The sequence below is a fragment of the Anthonomus grandis genome, chromosome 17 (assembly GCF_022605725.1).
Source record: "Anthonomus grandis grandis chromosome 17, icAntGran1.3, whole genome shotgun sequence".
Classification (NCBI taxonomy): Eukaryota; Metazoa; Arthropoda; class Insecta; order Coleoptera; family Curculionidae; genus Anthonomus; species Anthonomus grandis.
The window spans coordinates 17,168,108-17,192,253 of record NC_065562.1 but is presented as its reverse complement, the minus strand read 5'-3'; the positions used below and the strand labels follow the sequence as shown (position 1 = coordinate 17,192,253).

The window sequence follows — 24,146 nt, the reverse complement described above, 5'->3', positions numbered from 1 at the left end:
CTGTAAGTTGTAAACGTTTTTTCTATTTAAAAAAGCCAAAAAAAGTTGTTCCAAGTATAATATCATAACTCCTATCCATACATGCCTTCTTATAGAAGGATGCTGGGTAGTTTTACATTTAAAACACAAACGGTAATATTTTTGTATAATATATTAAATAACCTTAATTATAAAGAAAACTTAATCCGAGGTTGTTAACAAAAAATGAAGAAACATATAAAATGTTTATTTTATTCAAAATTAAACACTTTGTGGTTTTTAAATTTTTTCTCTATTTTTAATACTTTAGGAGATATTTGCCAAAAACCTTTGCAACATTTGGTCCTTCGAGCCGAATCCTTGTCATTCAAACGTCCATATCTCGGCAAGGAACAGAGATAACTTTATCGTATTTGTATTAATTGTAACTATTGTAATTAATTATGAAAAAATCCAAGGTTGTCCCAAAAATTTTGAAAAAATATAAAACATTATTTTTATCTCATAGATTATCCAAAAATACACATTTTTTGAATTTAACAATTTTTCTCTATTTTGAACACCTTAGGAGATAGTTGCCAAAAACTCTACAACATTTGGTCCTTCGAGCCGGATTTTTTCCCATTAAAACGTCAATATCTCAACAACGAATAAAAATAACGTTATAGTATTTAGACTCATTTGACTCAGCGCAAAATTCTCTATTATCTATTGTTGTAATTAATTATGAAAAAATTCAAGGTTGTCCCAAAAATTTTGAAAAAATATAAAACATTATTTTTATCTCATAGATTATCCAAAAATACACATTTTTTGAATTTAACAATTTTTCTCTATTTTGAACACCTTCGGAGATATTTGACAAAAACTTTACAACATTTGGTCCTTCGAGCCGGATTTTTGCCATTAAAACGTCAATATCTCGACAACGAATAAAGATAACGTTATAGTATTTGGACTCATTTTACTTAGCGCAAAATTCTCTATTATCTACCGTAATTAATAATGAAAAAATTCAAGGTTGTCCTAAACATTTTGAAAAAATATAAAACATTATTTTTATCTCATAAAATATCCAAAAATACACATTTTTTGAACTCGACAATTTTCTCTGTTTTGAATACCTTAGCAGATATTTGTCAAAAACTTTACAACATTTGGTCCTTCGAGCCGGATTTTTGCCATTAAAACGTCAATATCTCAACAACGAATAAAGATAACCTTATAGTATTTAAGCTCATTTTATTTAACACAGAATTCTTTATGATTTACTGTAACCGATTATGCCCAAATCCAAGGTTATGGAAAAATTTTTGAGAATAATTCAAAATTTGATTTTTACCGCATAAATTATTTAAAAATACAATTTTTGGCTTTTGGAAAGACAGTAAACGAGGAAAAATTCGCTTAATACATCCTGGATAGGCTTAACAGGTTATTTTTCTTATCAGGAGACGATGAACATGGAAATCAATTTAATTCCTGGACAATATAAAAAAAAATACTTCAAATGCCTGGAAAAAATTTAAATTCTTCTTTATTTGTCTATGTATAGTTTTTTTTTAGTTTTTCTAAATTTAGAGTTGCTTTATTTTACTTTTCTAAAAGTAAATGAGATGAGAATAAAGAATCATTAAAAATTCCTGGATGCCATAAAAAAATTACTTCAGATAACTGAATTTTTGAAGAGAAAACACGATAATTTCAAACGCCTGGAATAAAATTTAAAAATTACTTACAATTCCTGGAAGAAATAAAACAACTCCCTTGAATGCCTAGAATAAAGTGAACAATTCCTTCAAGTAAATCTTAGTTTTCTTCTTTAGGAACCATTTATTAGGTTTATTATTTTCTAAATAAATTCTCCACTATTCTAGCCTCTTTTTATATAAATTAGCTAAAACAATATAAAGAGAAAAACAATAAGAAAATTAAACAAGAAAATTGAGAAAACTAACAAACCTGTAATAGAAGCTAATAAAATAAAAGATAACAGAACGTAAGTAACAAATTGATGGTTCTGAGTGCAATCAAAGGATTTTCGGTTTTTAATCTACAACATCTCTTAGGTACTACTAAAGTAAATGTTTAAAATGAGTTACTCACATATTAAGAAAAAAAATTTTTCTCATTAAAGGAAAAATTATTACTAACGCCTGGACTAATATTATTGAAAGAAATCCAACAAGACCATTTTTTTTATTAATTGCCTTTAATCATATGTAGATTAATTATTGAAAACTTTGTTCTCATTTAAACTTTGCCTATTATATGATATACGGATATTCTACAGTTTAATAAATATACCTTGACCATATATGGCTGATAAATATACCAAAAACAAAAATTTACTAAAAAATCGTTAAATAAATATATATTTAATAATAATATATGATATACCTTTACAACATTTGGTCATTCGAGCCGGATTTTCGACATTCAAACATCAATATCTCAGCAACGAATAAAGACAACCCTATAGAGCTTCAGCTTATTTTAATCAGCGCAAAATTCTCTTTTATTTACTGCTATCAGTGATACCAAAATCGAAACTCGTTAATAAACTTTGGATAAAAAAACCAAATTAAGGTTTTATCGCATAGACACAATATTTGGTCCTTCGAGCTGGCTTTTTGGCACTCAAACGTCAATAACGAACTGAGATAACCCTACAGTGTTTGGGCTCATTTTTTAAATAAACACCGATTGGCACAGATCCAGACGCTCTTACTCACCTGGATCATTTAAGAAAAAAAAAAACAAATAAAAATTCCTTGTGAAAAGCCAAATATACGAAATTCCTGGTTAATTTCGTCAACATCGGCCGTACGTATCCAAATTCGAAAAACCAAAATAAACCACTCTCTCTCTCTCTCTTTCACGTTGGAACGAAAATAAAATTTTTCGAAAAGTGTCGCTTGCCAAGAACCGTCGTCGTCGGTCGGTCGGTTTGTGTGTCGTTCAACGACAGTCGGCGACTTACGGTCCCTCGAAACCGCAAAAATTCAGTAAAAGTTTTTTTTTGAAAAAATAAAGTTAAATTTAAAAAAAAAATCAAAATTCCGGTTACGGGATTTTTCGATATTCAGTGGAGCGGTCTGGTGTGAGTTCGGTTTTTTTGCAATGGAATTTCCCTTTTTTAGTTTAGTCGCTTTTGCATGCATTTGGAATGTCTTAGTTTACTTACTTACTTAGAAAGTTACTTATTACTTACCTGGTTTTTAAATTTTTTAACTAAGCGGGAAGAATTGCACGGACATACGTTTGGGAGAAACTTAGGGAGACAAAAAGCCTTGAAGAACAGTCCTGGTTGTTCTTAGAGAAGTTTAAAAGTTATTCCAGGCTCTCCAGGCAAGCTTTAAGACCCATTCCAGAAAATTTAGTATACTAAATAGCCTGGAAAGGGACATTAATGACATAGTGGAAATATTTCCGTAAAGCCAAACTATGCTTATTTAAAATACTATTCTACCAGTAAAAAGTAAATAAGTTTTCTTTAGAGCAGCTAGGTATTACAGGCAAAGAGTTCAGAGAATCAAGAATATTAAATTAAAGGTGACAAAAAGCCCTGAAGAACCATCCGGGTTGTTTTTAGAAAAGTTTAAATACTTTTCCAGGCTCTTCTAGTAGGCTTTAAGACCTATTCCAGAGAATTTGGTATACTAAATTATCTGGAAAGGGACATTAATGACATAGTGGAAAGAAGACCGTAATGCCAAACTGTGCTCATTTAAAATACTTTTTTTCAAGTAAAAAGCAAATAAGTTCTCTTCAGAGCAGTTAGGCAAAGAGTTCAGAGAATCAAGAATATTAAATTAAAGGTGACAAAAAGCCCTAAAGAACCATCTGGGTTATCATTAGAGAAGTTTAAATAATATTCCAGGCTCTCCTAGTAAGCTTTAAGACCTAGTCCAGAGAATTTGGTATACTAAATAGTCTGGAAAGGGATATTAATGACATAGTGGAAAGATGATCGTAATGTCAAACTGTGCTCATTTAAAATACTATCTTACCAGTAAAAAGCAAATAAGTTTTATTCAGAGCAGTTAAGTAGAGTCCATAAAATGAGAGAATATGCCGGTGACGTCAGACTTTGCGCATCTAAGCTGGCTATCGTTAAGCGTAGAAGCGTAGAATTCTAGCAGATGTGAAAGAGAGAGATGCATGTATTCACGGTCAAGTAAACCTAATCAGGGAAATATGGGGCCTCCCCTTTATTGATTTTTTGGTTTAAATTTAAGTTTGTGCGCATTTTACGTCACCGGCATATTCTCTCATTTTATGGACTCTATTACAGGCAAAGAGTTCAGAGAACCAAGAATATTTAATTAAAGGTGACAAAAAGCCCTGAAGAACCATCCGGGTTGTCCTTAGAGAAGTTTAAATATTATTTCAGGCTCTCCTAGTAAGCTTCAAGACCTATTCCAGAGAATTTGGTATACTAAATAGTCTGGAAAGGGACATTAATGACATAGTGGAAAGATGGTCGTAATGTCAAACTGTCCTTATTTAAAATACTATTCTACCAGTAAAAAGCAAATAAGTTCTCTTCAGAGCAGTTAGGTATTATAGGCAAAGAGTTTAAAGAATCAAGAATATTAAATTAAAGGTGATAAAAAGCACTGAAGAACCATCCGGGTTATCTTTAGAGAAGTTTAAATAATATTCCAGGCTCTCCTAGTAAGCTTTAAGACCTAGTCCAGAGAATTTGGTATACTAAATAGTCTGGAAAGTGAGATTAATGACATAGTGGAAAGAAAACCTTGATGTCAAACTGTGCTCATTTAAAATACTATTCTACCAGTAAAAAGTAAATATTTTTCTTTAGAGCAGTTAGGTGTTACAGGCAAAGGGTTCAGAGAATCAAGAATATTTAATTAAAAGTGACAAAAAGCACTGAAGAACCATTCAGGTTGTCCTTAGAGAAGTTTAAATATTATTCCAGGCTCTGCTAGTAAGCTTCAAGACCTATTCCAGAGAATTTGGTATACTAAATAGTCTGGAAATGGACAATAATGACATAGTGGAAAGATGGTCGTAATGTCAAACTATCCTAATTTAAAATATTATCCTACCAGTAAGAAGTAGATAAGTTCTCTTTAGAGCAGTTAGGTATTACAGGCAAAGAGTTCAGAGAACCAAGAATATTAAATTAAAGGTGATAAAAAGCCTTGAAGAACCATCCGGGTTGTCCTTAGAGAAGTTTAAATATTATTCCAGGCTCTCCTAGTAAGCTTCAAGATCTATTCCAGAGAATTTGGTATACTAAATGGTCTGGAAAGGGACATTAATGACATAGTAGAAAGATGACTGTAATATCAAACTGTCCTTAATTAAAATACTATCCTACCAGTAAAAAGTAAATAAGTTCTCTGTAGAGCAGTTAGGTATTACAGTCAAAGAGTTCAGAGAAGTAAGAATATTTAATTAAAGGTGATAAAAAGCCCTGAAGAACCATCCGGGTTGTCCTTACAGAAGTTTAAATATTATTTCATGCTTTCTTAGTAAGCTTCAAGACCTATTCCAGAGAATTTGATATACTAAATAGTCTGGAAAAGGACATTAATACCATAGTGGAAAGATGACCGTAATGCCAAACTGTGCTCACTTAAAATACTATTCTACCAGTAAAAAGGAAATAAGTTCTCTTCAGGGTAGGTAGGTATTACAGGCAAAGAATTCAGAGAATCAAGAATATTAAATTAAAGGTGATAAAAAGCACTGAAGAACCATGTGGGTTATCTTTAGAGAAGTTTTAATTATATTCCAGGCTCTCCTAGTAAGCTTTAAGACCTAGTCCAGAGAATTTGATATAGTAAATTTTCTGGAAAGGGACATTAATGATATAGTAAAAAGATGGCCGTAATGTCAAACTGTAATTATTTAAAATACTATCCTGCCAGTAAAAATTAAATAAGTTCTCTTCAGAGCAGTTAGGTATTACAGGCAAAGAATTCAGAGAATCAAGAATATTTAATTAAAGGCGACAAAAAGCCCTAAAGAACCATCTGGGTTGTCCTTAAAGAAGTTTAAATATTATTCCAGGCTCTCCTAGTAAGCTTCAAGACCTATTCCAGAGAATTTGGTATACTAAATAGTCTGGAAAGAAACGTTAGTGACATAGTGGAAAGATGACCGTAATATCAAACTGTGCTAATTTAAAATACTATTCTACCAGTAAAAAGTAAATAAGTTCTCTTCAGAGCAGTTAGGTATTACAGGCAAAGAGTTCAGAGAATCAAGAATATTAAATTAAAAGTGACAAAAAGCCTTGAAGAACCATCTGGGTTGTCCTTAAAGAAATTTAAATATTATTCTAGGCTCTCCTAGTACGCTTCAAGACCTATTCCAGAGAATTTGGTATACTAAATTGTCTGGAAAGGGACAATAATGACATAGTGGAAAGAAGACCGTAATGCCAAACTGTGCTCATTTAAAATACTTTTTTTCAAGTAAAAAGCAAATAAGTTCTCTTTAGAGCAGTTAGGTATTACAGGCAAAGAGTTCAGAGAATCAAGAATATTAAATTAAAATTGACAAGAAACCCTGAAGAACCATCCGGGTTGTCCTTAAAGAAATTTAAATATTATTCTAGGCTCTCCTAGTAAGCTTCAAGACCTATTCCAGAGAATTTGGTATACTAAATTGTCTGAAAAGGGACATTAATGACATAGTGGAAAGATGATCGTAATGCCAAACTGTGATAATTTAAAGTAGTATTCTACCAGTAAAAAGCAAATAAGTTTTATTCAGAGCAGTTAGGTATTACGGGCAAAGAGTTGAGAGAATCAAGAATATTAAATTAGAGGTGACCAAAAACCCTAAAGAACCATCTGGGTTGTCCTTAAAGAAGTTTAAATAATATTCCAGGCTCTCCTAGTAAGCTTTAAGAACTAGTCCAGAGAATTTGGTATACTAAATAGTCTGGAAAGGGACATTAATGACATAGTAGAAAGGTGACCGTAATGTCAAACTGTGCTCATTTAAAATACTTTTCTACCAGTAAAAAGCAAATAAGTTCTCTTCGGAGCAGTTAGGTATTACAGGCAAAAAGTTCAGAGAATCAAGAATATTTAATTAAAGGTGACAAAAAGCCTTGAAGAAATATCCGGGTTGTCCTTAGAGAAGTTTAAATATTATTCAAGGCTCTCCTAGTAAGCCTCAAGAGCTATTCCAGAGAATTTAGTATACTAAATAGTCTGGAAAGGGACATTAATAACATAGTGAAAAGATAACCGTAATGTCAAACTGTGCTTATTTAAAATACTATCCTACCAGTAAAAAGCAAATAAGTTTTTTTCAGATCAGTTAGGTATTACAGGCAAAAAATTGAGAATCAAGAATATTTAATTAAAGGTGATAAAAAGCCTTGAAGAACCATCCGGGTTATCCTTACTGAAGTTTAAATATTATTTCATGCTTTCTTAGTAAGCTTTAAGACCTATTCCAGAGATTTTGATATACTAAATTATCTGGAAAGGGACATTAATGACTTAGTGGAAAGATGACCGTAATGCCAATTTGTGCTCATTTAAAATACTATTTTACCAGTAAAAAGCAAATAAGTTTTCTTCAGAGCAGTTAGGTATTACAGGCAAAGAGTTCAGAGAATCAAAAATATTAAATTAAAGGTGACAAAAAATCCTGAAGAACCATGCAGGTTGTCCTTAGAGAAGTTTAAATAATATTCCAGTCTCTCCTAGGAAGCTTCAAGGCCTATTCCAGAGAATTTGGTATACCAATTCATCTGGAAAGGTAGGAAAATTACATAGTTTAAGGATAGTCTCGAGGCCATCATTTTACATTGACACATAAGAAATTTCTTAGTTTAGTAGAATTTTAAAAGGTAGTGGCAAATATTAATTCACAATTTTTCTTATTAACATACATTTTTATTATAATTTTTTTTGGTTGAAAACTCATGTCCCTGATCAGTCTGTATACTGAATATTCACCAAATAGTCATCAATTGTTCTGATCTTAATCGGAGCAAACTAACCTAAAGTTTCCGACCTAAAAACCTAGAAAAATCATCATTAAAAACGGGGGACGCATCAGGTTTAGCAGCAAAACGATTCCGGTTAGATAAAATTGTACATTTATTCGTTCAACTCGAGGGGAGGCGCCATTATTTCAACTAAAAGTTTTCCCTCATTAAATATGCATATTTTAATTTGGAAAAAGGGACGTTTCTGCATCACGTTTTAATGGGAAAAACTTTCCTTTTGTTTGTTGCAATTTTTACCGGGGAAAAACCAACTTCAGCCGGAGGTTTGTTTAATCCGTGGTCCCGTTGTCGGATAATTTTTTTAATAAAGTATGCAAATTTCACGAAATGTACTGAGTTTATTTGGTTGGGATTTTTAGTACATTTTTTTGGCCACCCAACTTATGGCCTTAAGTTAAGAATTAATGATTTTCCATGGACCGTTTACCCACCTAAAAGATTCTCGTGCCAATAAAGGATTTACTTTTAATAAAAGTCAAATCAAAAACGGACCAGTAAAAGCACTTTATGATCTTGGTCCGTTGTCTTTCGTTTAAGGGAGGTCGTAAAACGTTTTGCTGGTCAAATTGCGGCATTTATGGCACGTCTTTTGTACAAACCCGCATCATGAATCACATCATGAAAATCAATCAAATGTCCCATAAAGCGTTCTTATTTACGTCTTAATATCATCAATATATATTAATATTATAGGAAAAATTGTATATACCTCGAAGCAATGGTAAAATTAAAAAGGAATCGAAGCTTCATGTACATAATTATATACGCTTATTGATTTTTAAAATTTATATAATAGTGCGCATTCAATATATTTTTATACATTAGACTTTTTAGTATTTTTAGTGAAAAATTCACTAGAAGTGTCTCTTACTCAAGATCCACTTTCTTAGATATTTTTTAAATTAATTGACTAAATTAACGTCCTTGATTCTCTATAAATCTGATCACTTATGTAAGTTATAAATAGTTTATGGTTTAACGTATCGAAAGCTTTTGATAAATCTAGAAAAACACATACACCATTAAAATAACATAATTAGTACCCTTCTTTTGAAAAAAATACAGGGTGTTTCAAAATTCACTACATATATTTTAAGGGCATATTCCTGAGGTCAAAATAAGACTTTTTTTTCCTATAAACGTGGGTCCTAAAATGCACCCCCTTCAAGCTACAGCCATCGCAAGAAGTGTAAAAAAAATCGATTTTTTAAGACTGTGTCTACAGTTTTGCATGAAATTTAACGAAATTTGGAATACCCCCGTTATTTTAGGCGGTCTATTTACTTTTTATCTTAGAAAAGGCGTAAAACTAATTTTAAGGGGTAAACTGAGGGGGTGCACGCATTTGACGGCCAAAATTTTATGTACGCAAACATTTTTTTTTAAATTAAGCTACACCAGAATATGGGCCATACAAAAATCTAAATTTTATGTCTCTTACATTTTTTTGAGAGTACGAATAGTTTTTGAGAAAATCACCGATTAATAAAAGGCTACTAATAACGTAACATTTGTTTTAGGACATTTTTTAAGCGGCACGACATTTAACAATAAATAGGTAGACTGATTGTTGAAACTTTGTTATTGAGGTTTTTTCAATAAATTGATGAACAATTATTTACATTAAAGAATGACGGTTTATAAAAATACAAAAATTGGTTAAAAAATTATTTAACATTTATTAACATAATAATTAATTATTTTTTAAATAAACAATAAACTTCTGAGAAACAAATTTCGTTAAATTTGATGCAAAACTATAGACACAGTTTTAAAAAATCGATTTTTTTTACACTTCTTGCGATGGCTGTAGCTTGAAGGGGGTGCATTTTAGGACCCATGTTTATAGGAAAAAAAAATCTTATTTTGACCTCAGGAATATGCCCTTAAAATATATGTAGTGAATTTTGAAACACCCTGTAGAAAGCATTTTATTGTTTTAGTAGTGTCTCAACTTAAGGGTCTTTTTAGAGCATCTAACTGCTCTATTATTTCTGAGATTTTTTTTTAATATGTATTATATTATCTATATTATATATTACTTTTTTAGTTAAAGCTAAATAAATACTGGAAATTCTTTATCAATTTTCTGTGATTTTTATTCATAAAATTTTCTGGAATATTTCCTCACTATATATTTCATTTTCTTATTTTTGAAGCATTTCTACCTTTTGAATTTGTCGTTTTTTTCTTCAAGGTATGCCTGGACTAAAAACGAGAAAATTTATAAATATATTAACATTTTCACGCGTGGAAAAACTGGATCAAATTGAGAAAAAAAAACTTTAATAAATTTTCTGGAAAAACTGACTAAAAAAAAGTTTTCTAAAAAGATTTAATAATTTCCAGAAAAATTTGAAATTTTTGGTAAAATATATCCGTGCCAGGACAAAAACAAAAGATTTCTTTCAAAGTTTTCCAGGCCTAAAAAATATTCTTGGTACAAAAATTTTAACTGAATTTCTCAATTTTCAATTTTTGTCGTTTTCTAAAAAATTGACTTTTTTTTGTTTTTCCATGAATTTCCATAAATATGTTGAGTTTCCAAGTTTTGAGTTTTCCTCGATCTGTTCCAGGCATGCCTGGAATTGATTTTACAATTTTTTTCCATATAGGCATACTTGTAAAAGAACCGAATTAAATTATAAATCACTTGATTTATAATTTAATTTCCTATTTTTTTCCCTAAAGGTTTTCAGTTCCTTTTCGAGTATGCCTTGAAAAGATCGAGAAAAACTGAACAATTTTTTAAATTTCAAACTTTTCCTGCATATGCGTGGAAAAAAAAAGGAAAATCAATTTTTCGGAAAACGACAAAAATTGAAAATTTTGAATTTCGTTATAGAATTTTGCACCTGGAAAAAATGAGAATTTATATAATTTTTTCTGGTTTTTTTCCCTAAAGGCATTTTTACCTAAATTTTCAATTCTTTGCCAAATTAGGCCTGGATGACAAAAAAAATTTAAGAACAATTCCAGGGGTGCTTGGAAAAACAAACATTTAATTTTAAATTCTTTTTCTTCCAAGCATGAAAATTAAAATTTGCTAATTTTTTATACAAGTACACCTGGAAAAAACAAAAATTTAGATGAAAATACCTGAAAAAAACAAGGAAATAAAATTATTTATTAATAATATAGAAATTTTTCCAGGCATGCAAATTTTCCTAATATTTTAAATGGCAATTTTGCTCAATTTTTTTGATTTGAAATGGATTTTTTCCTCAAAAATTAATGGAATTCCTATTTTTTCCACGCAAAAAAATGTTATTAAATTTGTAGATTGTTTTGTTTTTTATCCCGGTATTCTTTGAATAAATGACAAATTCAAAATGTTTGATAAATATTTCCTCATTTGGAAAAACGAGGAAATATAAAAAAATTTTTTTCTTTAAGTTTTCCAGGCTAAAAAAATATTCTTGGTACAAAAATTTTAACTGAATTTCTGAATTTTCAATTTTCGTCGTTTTCTAAAAAATTGACTTTTTCTTATATAATAATGTTGAAAAAAATTGTATATGAGGAAGTGCAATGGCATTGTATAAAGAAACTTTAGCATAAAGTGATAAATTTTGGCCTACTCTGTTTATAAATCCGACCTTTTTTGAAAACTTCCTCATAATGTGATCAGCGTATGAATGAAAATTTAAATTTGAGTCCAGAATTGTTCCCAAGTACTTGATATTTTCATCGTACATCAATCTTTCACCATTTATTGTTATAGCAATACTTTGGACATCTAGTGAACTTGTTTTAGATTTTTTTTGCAAATATAAGAACCGACTTCAGGTGAAAATGATTTGTAATTTAATTTCCTACTTTTTTCCCTAAAGGCATTTTCACCTACATTTTCAGTTCCCGTTCAAGTATGCCTTGAAAACATCGAGAAAAACTGAACACTTTTTCAAAACTCAAAAAAATTTTAACTGAATTTCTGAATTTTCAATTTTTGTCGTTTTCTAAAAAATTGACGTTTTTTTGTTTTTCCATGCATTTCCATAAATATGTTGAGTTTCCAAGTTTTAAGTTTTCCTCGATCTGTTCCAGGCATGCCTGGAATTGATTTTACAATTTTTTTCCATATAGGCATACTTGTAAAAGAACCGAATTAAATTATAAATCACTTGATTTATAATTTAATTTCCTATTTTTTTCCCTAAAGGTTTTCAGTTCCTTTTCGAGTATGCCTTGAAAAGATCGAGAAAAACTGAACAATTTTTTAAATTTCAAACTTTTCCTGCATATGCTTGGAAAAAAAAGGAAAATCAATTTTTCGGAAAACGACAAAAATTGAAAATTTTGAATTTCGTTATAGAATTTTGCACCTGGAAAAAATGAGAATTTATATAATTTTTTCTGGTTTTTTTCCCTAAAGGCATTTTTACCTAAATTTTCAATTCTTTGCCAAATTAGGCCTGGATGACAAAAAAAATTTAAGAACAATTCCAGGGGTGCTTGGAAAAATAAACATTTAATTTTAAATTCTTTTTCTTCCAAGCATCAGAATTAAAATTTGCTAATTTTTTATACAAGTACACCTGGAAAAAAACAGAAATTTAGATGAAAATAACTGAAAAAAACAAAGAAATAAAATTATTTATTAATAATATAGCAATTTTTCCAGGCATGCAAATTTTCCTAAAATTTTAAGTGGCAATTTTGCTCAATTTTTTTGATTTGAAATGGATTTTTTCCTCTAAAATTAATGGAATTCCTATTTTTTCCACGCAAAAAAATGTTATTAAATTTGTAGATTGTTTTGTTTTTTATCCCGGTATTCTTTGAATAAATGACAAATTCAAAATGTTTGATAAATATTTCCTCATTTGGAAAAACGAGGAAATATAAAAAATTTTTTTTCTTTAAGTTTTCCAGGCTAAAAAAATATTCTTGGTACAAAAATTTTAACTGAATTTCTGAATTTTCAATTTTTGTCGTTTTCTAAAAAATTGACTTTTTTTTGTTTTTCCATGCATTTCCATAAATATGTTGAGTTTCCAAGTTTTGAGTTTTCCTCGATCTGTTCCAGGCATGCCTGTAATTGTTTTTACAATTTTTTTCCACATAGGCATACTTGTAAAAGAACTGAAAATTCAGGTAAAAATGTTTTATAATTTAATTTCCTAATTTTTCTCCTAAATTTTCAGTTCCTTTTCAAACAAGGTTTCCTCACTATTGAAAATTTAATTTTCAATAGTGAGGAAACCTTTTGAATTTGTCGTTTTTTTCTTCAAGGTATACCTGGACTAAAAACGAGAAAACTTATGAATTTATTAACATTTTCATGCGTGGAAAACTGGATCAAATTGAGAAAAAAATACTTTAATAAATTTTCTGGAAAAACTGACTAAAAAAAATTTTCTAAAAAGATTTAATAATTTCCAGAAAAATTTGAAATTTTTGGTAAAATATATCCGTGCCAGGACAAAAACAGAAGATTTCCAGGCTTAAAAAATATTCTTGGTACAAAAATTTAAAACTGAATTTCTGAATTTTCAATTTTTATCGTTTGCTAAAAAATTGACGTTTTCTTGTTTTTCCATGCATTTCCATAAATATGTTGAGTTTCCAAGTTTTGAGTTTTCCTCGATCTGTTCCAGGCTTGCCTGTAATTGTTTTTACAATTTTTTTCCACCTAGGCATACTTGTAAAAGAACCGAAAATTCAGGTGAAAATGATTTATAATTTAACTTCCTATTTTTGCCCCTGAAGGTATTTTCACCTAAATTTTCAGTTTCTTTTCAAGTATGCCTTGAAAACATCGAGAAAAACTGAACATTTGCTCAAAACTCAAAAAAAATTTAACTGAATTTCTGAATTTTCAATTTTTGTCGTTTCCTAAAAAATTGACTTTTTTTTGTTTTTCCATGCATTTCCATAAATATGTTTTTTTCCATATAGGCATACTTGTAAAAGAACCGAATTAAATTATAAATCACTTGATTTATAATTTAATTTCCTATTTTTTGCCTTAAAGGTTTCACCTAATTTTTCAGTTCCTGTTCAAGTATGCCTTGAAAACATCGAGAAAAACTGAACACTTTTTTAAAACTCAAACTTTTCCTGCAAATGCGTGGAAAAATAAGAAAAATCAATTTTTCGGAAAACAACCAAAATTGAAAATTTTGAATTCCGTTTAAAAATTTTGAACCTGGAAAAATGAGAATTCATATAATTTTTCCTGTTTTTTTTCCCTAAAGGCATTTTTACCCAAATTTTCAATTATTTGCCAAATATGCCCGGATGAAAACGCCAGGGGTGCTTGAAAAAACGAAAATTTAATTTTAAATTCTTTTTCTTCCAAGCATGAAAATTAAAATTTGCTCATTTCTTATATAGGCATAAAAAAAACAAAAATTTAGATGAAAATACCTGAAAAAAACAAGGAAACTAAATTATTTATTGATAATATAGCAATTTTTCCAGGCATGTCAATTTTTTTCTCTCAAAATAATGGAATTCCTATTTTTCCACGCAAAAAAATGTTAATGAATTTGTAGATTGTTTTGTACTTTGTTAAAATGTGCATTGAAAAAATTACAAATTCAAATTGTTTGGTAAATATTTCCTCGTCTGGAAAAACGAGAAAATATAGAATTCTTGTCCAGGCATACCTGGAAAAGTGGTAGTTTTTAGTTAGTAGTGTTTATCACTTTTTAGTGTTTAGTTTTTCGTGCTTTTTAAAGTTTTTGTATTTTTTTATTCTCCTTGCAGTCTTTGTAGTTTGTGTATTTTATTTTTTATACCAGTTTTTTGTACGTAGCTATTATTCTAAATAAACGATATTATTAATATAAAAGAACCGAAAATTTAGATGAAAATTACTGGAAGAAAACGAGAAAATAGTATGTTAAATTCTCGTTTTACCATGCATAAACAATTTCTCTTTATTCATTCCCGCACCTACATGTCATTTTATTAATTTGAATAATTGAATAATAAGGGCATTTTTAGTTGGACATCTTATTTTTGCTAAATTTTTTACCAATTTTTGACTTTTATTACTAATGGGAAATGAAATATTTGAAATATTAAAAAAAAAATGATGCATAAAAAAGTCTAACTATTTTTGAACAATTTCATATACAAAGGATTACCTTAAAAACTTTTTGATTTAATGGTGATTTTATCATCCAAGGACCAAATTTGAAGATTTTAACACTAAATGGTCATTTTTTTAATTTTATTACTTGATAGATATTTTTGGTCATAACTTGGGAACCACTGGAAGTATTTTCATAATTTTTTAACGAAAAAATAATCAGATTCCTGAGGATAAACTTGAGGATAGAAACGTTATTTTAATTTAAAAATATGGATAGTAAGAGCAATTTTGATTAGACCACTTTTTTTGCTAATTTTTTTACCAATTTTTGACTTTTATTACAAATATTTTCATAAAATAATTAAAATATTTAAAAAAGAATTAGACATAAGAAAGTCTAACTATTTTTAAACAATTTTATATACAAAGGATTTTTGTACCTCAAAATCTTTTTGAGTTAAAGGCAATTTCGTCATCCAAGGTCCAAAAGTGACCAAATTTGAAGATTTTTAAGACCGAATGGTCATTTTATGAATTTTATTACTCGATGAACATTTTTGGTCATAACTTGAGAACCAGTGAAAATATTTTCATAATTTTTTTACGAAAAAATAGTAAAATTCTTGAGGATACACTGGAGGTAGAAACGTTACTTTGAATTAAATAATTATGTAGTAAGGGCATTTTTTGGTGAACCACTTTTTTTTTGCTAAATTTTTTATCAATTTTTGAATTTTATTACAAATATTTTTATAAAATAATTGAAATATTTTAAAAAGAATTAAACATAAGAAAGTCCAATTATTTTTGAACAATTTCATATACAAATGTTTTTTTTATCTTAAAAACTTTTTGAATTAAAGGCGATTTTGTCATCCAAGGTCCAAAAGTCACCAAATTTGAAGATTTTAACACCAAATGGTTATTTTATAAATTTTATTACTTGATAGACATTTTTGGTCATAACTTTGGAATCACTGGAAATATTTTCATAATTTTTTTCACAAAAAAATAGTTAGATTCCTGAGGACAAACTCGAGGTTAGAAACGTCATTTAAATTTAAAAATATGGATAGTAAGGACAGTTCTGTTTAGACCACTTTTTTTGCTAAATTTCTTACCATTTTTCGACTTTTATTACAAATATTTTTAATAAGTAATTAATATATTTTAAAAAGAATTAGACATAAGAAAGTCCAACTATTTTTGAACAATTTTATATACAAAAGTTTTTTGTACCTCAAAAACTTTTTGAATTAAAGGCGATTTTGTCACCCAAGGTCCAGAAGTTACCAACTTTGAAGATTTTAACACTAAATGGTCATTTTATGAATTTTATTACTTGATAGACATTTTTGATCATAACTTGGGAACCACTGGAAGTATTTTCATAATTTTTTCACAAAAAAATAGTAAAATTCCTGAGGATATATTTGAGGTAGAAACGTCTCTTTGAGTTAAATAATTAGATAGTAAGGGTATTTTATGTTGAACCACTTTTTTTTTCTAAATTTTTTATCAATTTTTGACTTTAATTACAAATTTTTTTATTAAATAATTTGAATATTTTTAAAAGAATTATACATAAGAAAGTCCAATTATTTTTGAAGAATTTCATATACAAATGTTTTTTGTACCTCAAAAACTTTTTGAATTAAAGGCGATTTTGTCATCCAAGGTCCAAGAGTCACCAAATTTGAAGATTTTAACATCAAATTGAAATTTTATGAATTTTATTACTTGATGGACATTTTAGGTCATAACTTGACAACCACTGGAACCATTTTCATAATTTTTTCCACAAAAAAATAGTAAGGTTCCTGAGGATAAATTTGAGGGTAGAAACGTTACTTTGATTTCAAAATATGGGTAGTAAGGACATTATTGGTTGGACCACTTTTATTGCTAATTTTTTTACAAATTTTTGACTTTTATTACAAATATTTTTATAAAATAATTAAAATATTTTAAAAAGAATTAGACATAAGAAAGTCCAACTATTTTTAAACAATTTTATATACAAAAGTTTTTTCTACCTCAAAAACTTCTTGAATTAAAGGCGGTTTTGTCATCCAAGGTCCAAAAGTGACTAAATTTGAAGATTTTAACACTAAATGGTCATTTTATGAATTTTATTACTTGACAGACATTTTTGATCATAACTTGAGAACCACTGGAAGTATTTTCATAATTTTTTCATAAAAAAATAGTAAAATTCCTGAGGATATATTTGAGGTAAAAAGGTCCCTTTGAGTTAAATAATTAGATAGTAAGGGCATTTTTTGTTGAACCACTTTTTTTTGCTAAATTTTTTATCAATTTTTGACTTTAATTACAAATTTTTTTATTAAATAATTTGAATATTTTTAAAAGAATCATACATAAGAAAGTCCAATTATTTTTGAAGAATTTCATATAGAAACGTTTTTTGTACCTCAAAAACTTTTTGAGTTAAAGGTAGTTTTATCATCCAAGGTCCAGAAATCACCAAATTTGAAGATTTTAACACCAAATAGTCATTTTATGAATTTTATTACTTGATGGACATGTTTGGTCATAACTTGAGAACCACTGAAAATATTTTTATAATTTTTTCACAAAAAAATAGTAAAATTTTTGAGGATACATTGGAGGTAGAAACGTTACTTTGAATTAAATAATTATGTAGTAAGGGCATTTTTTGGTGAACCACTTTTTTTTTGCTAAATTTTTTATCAATTTTTAAATTTAATTACAAATTTTTTATTAAATAATTGAAATATTTTAAAAAGAAGTATACAAAAGAAAGTCTAATTATTTTTGAACAATTTCATATCCAAACGTTTTTTGTACCTCAAAGAATTCTTGAGTTAAAGGCGATTTTGTCATCCAAGGTCCAAAAGTCAACAAAATTTAAAATTTTAAAACCCAAATGTAATTTTATTACTTGATGGACATTTTTGATCATAACTTCAGAACCACTGGAAATATTTTCATAATTTTTTCACAAAAAATAGTAAGATTCCTGAGGATAAACTTGAGGATAGAAACGTCACATGAATTTAAAAATATGGATAGTAAGAGCATTTTTGTTTAGACCACTTTTTTTGCTAAATTTTGCACCAACTTTTGACTTTTATTACAAATATTTTTATAAAATAATTGAAATATTTTAAAAAGAAGTATACAAAAGAAAGTCCAATTATTTTTGAACAATTTCATATCCAAACGCTTTTTGTACCTCAAAGACTTTTTGAGTTAAAGGCGATTTTGTCATCCGAGGTCCAAAGGTCAACAAATTTGAAAATTTTAAAACCCAAATGTAATTTTATTACTTGATGGACATTTTTGGTCATAACTTGAGAACCACTGGAAATATTTTCATAATTTTTTCACAAAAAATAGTAAGATTCCTGAGGATAAACTTGAGGGTAGAAACGTCACTTTAATTTAAAAAAATTGATATTAAGGGAATTTTGTTTAGACCACTTTTTTTGCCAAATTTTGCACCAACTTTTGACTTTTATTACAACTATTTTTATAAAATAATTGAAATATTTTAAAAAGAAGTATACAAAAGAAAGTCCAATTATTTTTGAACCATTTCATATCCAAACGTTTTTTGTACCTCAAAGACTTTTTGAGTTAAAGGCAATTTTGTGATCCGAGGTCCAAAAGTTAACAAATTTGAAAATTTTAAAACCCAAATGTAATTTTAATACTTGATGGACATTTTTGGTCATAACTTCAGAACCACTGAAAATATTTTCATAATTTTTTCACGATAGAACAGTGGGAATCTCAAGGAAGAACTTGAGGGTAAAAAAAAGATTTTAAGTTAATAACTTTTGTATTTAGGGTTATTTTAGTTGGAGCACTTTTTTTGACGATTGAAAAAAAAATTGATTTTTTTTTGTGAAACTAGTGATACTACCTTAATAAAACCAGCTTTATTTAACGATAGATTAGTAATTATTAAAATAGTACCTAAGGTCCCTTAAGAGTACTTAATCCAATAATTCTGATGAGAGCTTAATTAAATCCCGAACTTGCACTTTTGATAATAAAAGGTCAAGATTGCACTTTATCGGTGCGAGATTAGAGAGCGTTTTACACATATACTCTAGATCATTTATTGAAATATTACTTAATTGATTACAATAATTTTTTAAGGATATCTGGTAAATGATGTAACTTTCTAACTAACAGGTTGGACCTCAATAATCCTCTATACAAATGTCATTTCAAAAGTGTCTACAATAAAACTAATTGTGTAGTGGTGCTCTAACCGCACATAAAACCCTCGTTTCGAGTGCGCAATATTTTTAAAACGAAAACATTCAATATTTACATGAACGGTGACACCACGAAATGACGCGTGTAAACACGTGGAAAAAATTTCCCAGGGGGTTGAAAAAAAAAAACAACCCGTTTGTCCCGCGCGTATTGTCGGGGCGGCGGGTCACGTAAAACCCCCGAAAACAAAATTTAATATTTGACGAGGGCAAATTCGCGCCCTCCGACCCTCCTCGCACGTAGCGAAAAAAATTAGGTTTTTAGCAAAACAAGTTCCGGAAATCGAATAAAACCAAAACATACCCACCCTACAGTGTGTATATATAATATGTGTGTCGGTATCGAGGAAACACGATATTTCCCATTTATTACGACACCGGGGTTAATAAACGCTTTTTCTCGAGGGCTTTTACCAATTTTTTTTCTCCTTATTTTTGGGGGGGAATTCGGTTTCTTATGGACCTGAATAGGCGACAATAATAAGGGCTTTTTTTGCCCTTGGTCTTTTATTGAAGAAATGTGTCGTAGTAGATCAGGTTATTCGGGGAAAAATTGACTTTTTATTTATTAAGAAAGTGTCTTTTTGTTAATTGCAGCAACGTACGTTATATCGCAGAAATATTGCAGCAATAATTCTTTTGATATATTACTTCTGTAATATTGTTACAACCTTACAGTAGCATTGCATTTAAAATATAACAAATATAATAATACATGTTTATTGCTACAATATTGCACATACATTGCAAAGTTAATAATGGACATATGTAGTAATTGTAATATTGCTGCAATATTTCATTTCAATTTATATTTTAATATTTCATCTGCAATATTGCGTGTATACTGTTAGCTTTATTTGCACCTATGCTGCACCTGCAATACTTTTGCAATATTTAATAACCGTCACAAATGCGATATATATCGCTGAAATTCGATGTGTAATATTACAGCCATATTGCTTATGTAAGATATTTAATGATTGATTAAATAGCTGATTAATTTCACAGGTATCTGCTAAATTTTGCAAACAAATGTTTATTAAGTGGGATTCAATGAAATATAATACTAATAATCGAAATATATAGATAGTAAAATTATTTATTATTATCCAGGTGTGTAATTATACATTCAATTACTATTAAAAAATTAAATTATAAAATGTATTGAGAATTTAGTACAACTTTTTAGATAAGTTATAGAGGAGTATTTATAAAGTGCGTGGTCTATAATGTAATGATTTACTGTATCAGATGCTTTTCTAAGGTCCACAAATTTACTCAATACTGACTTATGTTAATCTGATGTAGAAAATTAAATATTGATATCCTCAGTCGACCTTTCTTTTCGTAAAAATCAAATTGATTTAGGGATAAGTTATTGAATATTTCCAGAAATTTTACAAATTTACGTCTAAGAATTTTCTCAAGAATTTTTGAATTTATAGCACATTTCCTAAGAAATTAACAACGTTTTTAATTAAAATTATTTTATAAATTTAAAAAATTAAAAATGCTCAACGCTAAAGGTCGTTGAGGTCCTTTCTTTGATTTTGTGGAGATTTTTTAGGGTAAATTTTACATCAATTAATAGTGAATCTCGACTTTTGATTGGTCTCAGTTCTTTAATATTTTGGGTATCAATTTAAAATCATGTTTTGCTATTACAGTTTATCCAACTAACTCATTTTATCATATTTCTTTGCTTATTTAAAATGCAAATAATGAATAAATACTTACTTTTACAGGGTTGATCCTTAAAACAAGCGTAAAACTATATTTTAAAGGGCGAAAATAAAAAAAGTATTTAAAATCACTGTTGTGATAAATATTTAATCGTCTCGGCGAATAAGAATTTTAATCACAGTTTTGGCTGTTTTTATTTTTAGATAATAAAATCATTGTTAATAATTCAAATATTTACATATAATCCCCGTTGAGATTATAGGATTTTTATTTCCAAGGCGATAAATAAAATTTATTTGCGCTCCTAGTCCTAAATACGAGAAATCACTGTTGTGACAAATATTTAATCATCTCGACAAATGCGGACAAAATCACTTTTTCAACAGTTTCTTCCCGGCAGTAAAATCACTGTTGAGATTAAGAAACTTTCATTTCCAAGCTGATAAGTTAATTTTTTTGCGCTCATTTGTTCAATACAAAAAATCACTGTTGTGATAAATTTTTAAACGTCTCGCCAAACAAGGATAAAATCCCTTTTTTGATTTTTTTTTCTAATAGTAAAATCACTGTTACTAATTAAATAATTTATGAAACATAAATATTTAGGTATATGGAACGTAAAAATCACTGTGGGAATAAATAAATATTTATATTCGTATATCCATGCCGATGATGAAGAAAAAATAATTCTACTCGTTTCCAATTGTTAATTATTAAAAATCACTGATATGATAAATATTTGATCACGTCCAGGCATATAAAGAAAACATATAATATTCATAAATCACCGTTGTGACAAACGTTTAATCATCTTGGCCAATGAGGATAAAATCATTTTTTTTTACTATTTCGGTCAGACAGTAAAATCACCGTTGAGATAAAACAATTTTTATTTATAATCTGATGAGTAAAGCAATTTTTTTATTAGTGATAAAATAATAAAAATGATTGTTGTGATAATTATTTTTATCTTTTTAAAGCAGTTACTGTTAATTTAGTTTTAAGTAATCACTGTTGTGATAAATCGTCTAGGCCAATAAGGGCAAAATCACTTTTTCAACTGTTTGTTCCAGGCAGTAAAATCACTATTGAGATTAAGGAATTTTTATTTCTAAGCCGATAAGTTAATTTTTTTGCGCTCACTTGTTAAATACACAAAAATCACTGTTATAATAAATATATGATAAAATAACTTTTTTGATTGTTTTTTTCTTATAGTAAAATCACTGTGGATAATTAAATAATTTATAAAACCTAAATATTTAAGTTTATGGAACTTAAAAATCATTGGTATGATAAATATTTGATTACGTCCAGGCATATAAAAAAACATATATTATTCATAAATAACTGTTGTGACAAACGTTTAATCATCTAGGCAAATGAGGATAAAATCACTTTTTTTTACTATTTTGGTCAGACACTAAAATCACTGTGAAGATAAAACAGTTTTTATTTATAATCTGATGAGTAAAGCAATTTTCTTATTAGTGATAAAATAATAAAAATTATTGTTGTGATAATTATTTTTATCTTTTTAAAGCAGTTACTGTTAATTCAGTTTCAAGTTATCACTGTTGTGATAAATCTTCTTGGCAAATAAGGACAAAATCACTTTTTCAATTCTTTCTTCCAGGCAGTAAAATCACTGTTGAGATTAAGGAACTTTTATTTCTAAGCCGATAAGTTAATTTGTTTGCGCTCACTTGATAAATACAAAAAATCACTGTTAATAATTAAATAGTTTATAAAATTTAAGTATATGGAACGTAAAAATCAACATGATCAAGAAAAAACAGTTCTACTACTTTTTAATTGTTAATTATTAAAAATCACTGATGTGATAAATGTTTTATCACGTCCAGGCATATAAAGAAAACACATACCATTCATAAATCACAGTTGTGACAAACGTTTAATCTTCTCGGCAAATAAGGACAAAATCACTTTTTTTATTATTTCGGTCAGACATAAAAATCACTGTTGAGATAAAACAATTTTTATTTTTATTCTGATGAGTAAAGCAATTTTCTTATTAGTGGTAAAATAATAAAAATTATTGTTGTGATAAATCGTCTAGGCAAATAAAGACAAAATCACTTTTTCAACTGTTTTTTCCAGGCAGTAAAATCACTGTTGAGATTAAGGAACTTTTATTTCCAAGCCGATAAGTTAATTTTTCTGCGCTCACTTGTTAAATACAAAAAATCACTGTTGTGATAAATATTTAAACGACGATAATATCACTTTTTTGGTTGTTTTTTTTCAATAGTAAAATTACTGTTAATAATTAAATAATTTATAAAACTCAAGTATATGGAACGTAAAAATTACTGCTGGAATAAATAAATATTTATATCCGTATATACATGCCGATAATGAAGAAACAACAATTCTACTAGTTTTCAATTGTTAATTATTAGAAATCACTGATATGATAAATATTTGATCACATCCAGGCATATAAAGAAAAGATATATTATTCATAAATCACTGTCGTGACAAACGTTTAATCATCTCGGCAGATGAGGACAAAATCACTTTTTTTACTATTTCGGTCAGACAGTAAAATCACTGTTGAGATAAAACAATTTTTGTGTATAATCTGATGAGTAAAAGGTAAAATAATAAAAATGATTTTTATGATAACTATTTTACTATTTCAAAGCAGTTACTGTTAATTCAGTTTTAAGTAATCACTGTTGTGATAAATTGTCTAGGCAAAAAAGGGTAAAGTCACTTTTTTAACTGTTTCTTCCAGGCAGTAAAAACATTGTTGAGATTAAGGAACTTTTATTTCTAAGCCGATAAGAACACTTGTTAAATACAAAAAATCACTGTTGTGATAAATATTTAAACGAAGATAATATCACTTTTTTGGTTGTTTTTTTTCAATAGTAAAATTACTGTTAATAATTAATTAATTTATAAAACTCAAGTATATGGAACGTAAAAATCACTGCTGGAATAAATAAATATTTATATTCGTATATCCATGCCGATGATAAAGAAAAAATAATTCTACTCGTTTCCAATTGTTAATTATTAAAAATCACTGATATGATAAATGTTTGATCACGTCCAGGCATATAAAGAAAACATATATTATTCATTAATCACTGTTGTGACAAACGTTTAATCATCTCGAGAAATGAGG

At 28.2% G+C, this 24,146-nt stretch overlaps 1 protein-coding gene across 1 annotated transcript in view; it reads left to right on the top strand.

The window, feature by feature from the left end:
* Positions 1 to 2,933: 2,933 nt before the first annotated feature.
* The window catches only part of LOC126746082 (RING finger protein nhl-1), a 75,503-nt gene continuing 54,290 nt past the window's right edge, over positions 2,934 to 24,146 (top strand). Inside the window, exon 1 of the mRNA XM_050454186.1 lies at positions 2,934 to 3,080. The gene's annotated coding sequence lies outside the window, so the exon portion shown is untranslated. The remainder of the gene's footprint in view (positions 3,081 to 24,146) is intronic.